Raw genomic sequence first — 4916 nt, forward strand, 5'->3', positions numbered from 1 at the left:
GCGATGATTTGGGACTGGTTCTTTTCAGACTTAAAAACAACTGGTTGCTTAGTGATCTAAACGTTCTCACTTACAAGTTGTTCTCTTCGTTTCCTGTTTTTGTAACAAATCTTAAATCACATTAGTCTGATATTTGAAACCTGCTGGTTAAAAGTAGAGGGACCATACATCCAGGACTGCCCAGCACAGCACCGGCTTAGGCCTGTAGCCGTTAAAATTATTAATACTGTTCCTTTTCATTCCTGACATGTTCCAGTTAGGACAATAAATTATACGGATGCTTTAATTAAGAGTCTCTTTTATCCCCACTCCCCCATTTTTCACTTACTTTTATTTTTTATTTATTATTTTATAGCAAAAACTTTTATGTGTAGAATTAGCCAGCTGGACTCAGTTTAGATGACCCCAATTTTGCTGGCAACATCCTAAGCATCATACTCAGGAGCCAGTGGAACATATGCCTTCTTCTCTCCATCAGGCCTGATCAGGGTGTTGACTCTGGCCATGTCAATGTCATAGAGCTTCTTCACAGCCTATTCAGCTTGGTGTTTGTTGGCCTTGACATCCACAATGAACACCGGTGTGTTGTTGTCTTCTATTTTCTTCATGGCTTACTCGCTGGTGAGGGGGAACTTGGTGATGGCATAGTGGTCAAGCTTGTTTCTCCTAGGGGCGCTCTTCCGAGGATATTTGGGCTGCCTCCTGAGCTGCAGTGCTTTGCACCGTCCGAAGATGTGTGACGTCTGGATCTCCTTTTTTTTCGTGGCCGTGGACGCTGCCTTTCAACACTGCTTTCTTGGCCTTCAAAGCCTTTGTTTTGGCTTGGGCTTTCAGAGGAGCAGGGGCTTCCTTCTTCGCCTTCGGCGCCATCTTTGTGAAAAGGGGTCACTTATTATTTATTTATTTATTTAATTGTTATTGAAGTACAGTTAATTTACAATGTTGTGTTAGTTTCAAGTATACAGCAAAGTGATTCGGTCAGATTCTTTTCCATTATAGGTTATTACAAGATACTGAGTATAGTTCTCTGTGGTATACAGTGGGTCCTTGCTGTTTACCTACTTTATATATAGTAGTATGTGTACGTACATATGCATTCTGTGTGTATATATTATATATATATATATATATATTTTAACAGCTTTTTTGGAGTATAATTGCTTTACAATGGTGTGTTAGTTTCTGCTTTATAACAAAGTGAATCAGTTATACATATACATATGTCCCCATATCTCTTCTCTTTTGTGTCTCCCTCCCTGCCACCCTCCCTATCCCACCCCTCTAGGTGGTCACAAAGCACCGAGCTGATCTCCCTGTGCTATGCGGCTGCTTCCCACTAGCTATCTATTTTATGTTTGGTAGTGTATATCTGTCCATGCCACTCTCTCACTTCGTCCCAGCTTACCCTTCCCCTCCCTGTGTCCTCAAGTCCATTCTCTACATCTGCATCTTTATTCCTGTCCTGCCCCTAGGTTCTTCAGAACCTTTTATTCCTTTTTATTTTAGATTCCATTATATATGTGTTAGCATACAGTATTTGTTTTTCTCTTTCTGACTTACTTCACTCTGTATGACAGACTCTAGGTCCATCCACCTCACTACAAATAACTCAATTTCGTTTCTTCTTATGGCTGAGTAATATTCCATTGGATATATGTGCCACATCTTCTTTATCCATTCATCTGTTGATGGACACTTAGGTTGCTTCCATGTCCTGGCTATTGTAAATAGAGCTGCAATGAATATTTTGGTACATGACTCTTTTTGAATTATGGTTTTCTCAGGGTATATGCCCAGTAGTGGGATTGCTGGGTCATATGGTAGTTCTATTTTTAGTTTTTTAAGGAACCTCCATACTGTTCTCCATAGTGGCTGTACCAATTTACATTACCACCAACAGAGCAAGAGGGTTCCCTTTTCTCTACACCCTCTCCAGTATTTATTGTTTCTAGATTTTTTGATGATGGCCATTCTGACCAGTGTGAGATGATATCTCATTGTAGTTTTGGTTTGCATTTCTCTAATGATTAATGATGTTGAGCATTCTTTCATGTGTTTGTTGGCAATCTGTATATCTTCTTTGGAGAAATGTCGATTTAGGTCTTCTGCCCATTTTTGGATTGGGTTGTTTGTTTAATTGATGTTGAGCTGCATGAGCTGCTTGTAAATTTTGGAGATTAATCCTTTGTCAGTTGCTTCATTTGTAAATACTTTCTCCCATTCTGAGGGTTGTCTTTTTGTCTTATTTATGGTTTCCTTTGCTGTGTAAAAGCTTTTAAGTTTCATTAGGTCCCATTTGTTTATTTTTGTTTTTATTTCCATTTCTCTAGGAGGTGGGTCAAAAAGGATCTTGCTGTCCAAGAATGTTCTGCGTATGTTTTCCTCTGAGAGTTTTCTACTGTCTGGCCTAACATTTAGGTCTTTAATCCATTTTGAGTTTATTTTTGTGTATGGTGTTAGGGAGTGTTCTAATTTCATTCTTTTACATGTAGCTGTCCAGTTTTCCCAGCACCACTTATTGAAGAGGCAGTCTTTTCTCCACTGTATATTCTTGCCTTGTTTATCAAAGATTAGGTGACCATATGTGCGTGGGTTTATCTTTGGGCTTTCTAACCTGTTCCATTGATCTATATTTCTGTTTTTGCACCAGTACCATACTCTCTTGATTACTGTAGCTTTGTAGTATAGTCTGAAGTCAGGGAGCCTGATTCCTCCAGCTCCAATTTTCTTCCTCAAGATTGCTTTAGCTGTTCAGGGCCTTTTGTGTTTCCATACAAATTGTGAGATTTTTTGTTCTAGTTCTATGAAAAATGCCAGTGGTAGTTTGATAGGGATTGCATTGAATCTGTAGATTGCTTTGGGTAGTACAGTCATTTTCACAATGTTGATTCTTCCAATCCAAGAACATGGTATATCTCTCCATCTGTTTGTATCATCTTTAGTTTCTTTCATCAGTGTCTTATAATTTTCTGCATACAGATCTTTTGTCTCCTTAGGTAGGTTTATTCCTAGATATTTTATTCTTTTTGTTGCAGTGGTAAATGGGAGAGTTTCCTTAATTTCTCTTTCATATTTTTCATCATTAGTGTATAGGAATGCAAAAGATTTCTGTGCATTAAATTTGAATCTTGCTACTTTACCAAATTCGTTGATTAGCTCTAGTAGTTTTCTGGTAGCATCTTTAGGCTTCTCTGTGTATAGTATCAGGTCATGTCAAACAGTGACAGCTTTACTTTTTCTTTTCCAATTTGGATTCCTTTTATTTCTTTTTCTTCTGTGATTGCTGTGGCTAAAACTTCCAAAACTATGTTGAATAATAGTGGTGAGAGTGGGCAACCTTGTCTTGTTCCTGATCTTAGTGGAAATGGTTTCAGTTTTTCACCATTGAGGACGATGTTGGCTGTGGGTTTGTCATATATGGCCTTTATTATGTTGAGGAAAGTTCCCTCTATGCCTACTTTCTGCAGGGTTTTTACCAAAAATGGATGTTGAATTTTGTTGCAAGCTTTCTCTGCATCTATTGAGATGATCATATGATTTTTCTCCGTTAATTTGTTAATATGATGTATAACATTGATTTGCGTATATTGAAGAATCCTTGCATTCCTGGGATAAATCCCACTTGATCATGGTGTATGATCCTTTTAATGTGCTGTTTTGGATTCTCTTTGCTAGTATTTTGTTGAAGATTTTTGCATCTATGTTCATCTGTGATATTGGCCTGTAGTTTTCTTTCTTTGTGTCATCTTTGTCTGGTTTTGGTATCCGGGTGATGGTGGCCTCATAGAATGAGTTTGGGAGTGTTCCTCCCTCTGCCATATTTTGGAAGAGTTTGAGAAGGATAGGTATTAGCTCTTCTCTAAATGTTTGATAGGATTTTCCTGTTAAGCCATCTGGTCCTGGGTTTTTGTTCGTTGGAATATTTTTAATCACAGTTTCAATTTCAGTGCTTGTGATCTGTCTGTTCATATTTTCTATTTCTTCCTGGTTCAGTCTCGGAAGGTTGTGCATTTCTAAGAATTTGTCCATTTCTTCCAGGTTGTCCATTTTATTGGCATATAGTTGCTTGTAGTAATCTCTAATCATCCTTTGTATTTCTGCAGTGTCAGTTGTTACTTCTCCTTTTTCATTTCTAATTCTATAGATTTGAGTTTTCTCCCTTTTTTTCTTGATGAGTCTGGCTAATGGTTTATCAATTTTTTTTATCTTCTCAAAGAACCAGCTTTTAGTTTTATTGATCCTTGCTATTGTCTCCTTCATTTCTTTTTCATTTATTTCTGATCTGATTTTTATGATTTCTTTCCTTCTGCTAAGTTTGGGGTTTTTTTGTTCTTCTTTCTCTGTAATTGCTTTAGTTGTAGGATTTGGTTGTTTATTTGAGATGTTTCTTGTTTGTCAGTTAAGGTAGGACTGTATTGCTATAAAATTCCCTCCTAGAACTGCTTTCGCTGCATCCCATAGGTTTTAGGTCGTCGTGTTTGCATTGTCATTTGTTTCTAGGTATTTTTTGATTTCCTCTGTGGTATCTTCAGTTATCTCTTGGTTATTAAGTAGTGTATTGTTTAGCCTCCATGTGTTTGTACTTTTTACACATTTTTTTCCTGTAATTGATATCTAGTCTCATAGCGTTGTTGTCGGAAAAGATACTTGATATGATTTCAATTTTCTTAAATTTACCAAGGCTTGATTTGACCCAGGATATGATCTATCCTGGAGAATGTTCCATGAGCACTTGAGAAGAATGTGTATTCTGTTGTTTTTGGATGGAATGTCATATAAATATCAATTAAGTCCATCTTGTTTAATGTATCACTTAAAGCTTGTGTTTCCTTATTTATTTTCATTTTGGATGATCTGTCCATTGGTGAAAGTGGGGTTTTAAAGTCCCCTACTATGATTGTATTACTGTCGATTTC

At 37.2% G+C, this 4916-nt stretch overlaps 1 pseudogene; it reads right to left on the reverse strand.

The window, feature by feature from the left end:
* Positions 1–395: 395 nt before the first annotated feature.
* Positions 396–870, reverse strand: LOC132424295 (large ribosomal subunit protein uL23 pseudogene; annotated as a pseudogene).
* Positions 871–4916: the final 4046 nt, after the last annotated feature.

The sequence above is a fragment of the Delphinus delphis genome, chromosome 4, assembly GCF_949987515.2.
Source record: "Delphinus delphis chromosome 4, mDelDel1.2, whole genome shotgun sequence".
Lineage (NCBI taxonomy): Eukaryota > Metazoa > Chordata > Mammalia > Artiodactyla > Delphinidae > Delphinus > Delphinus delphis.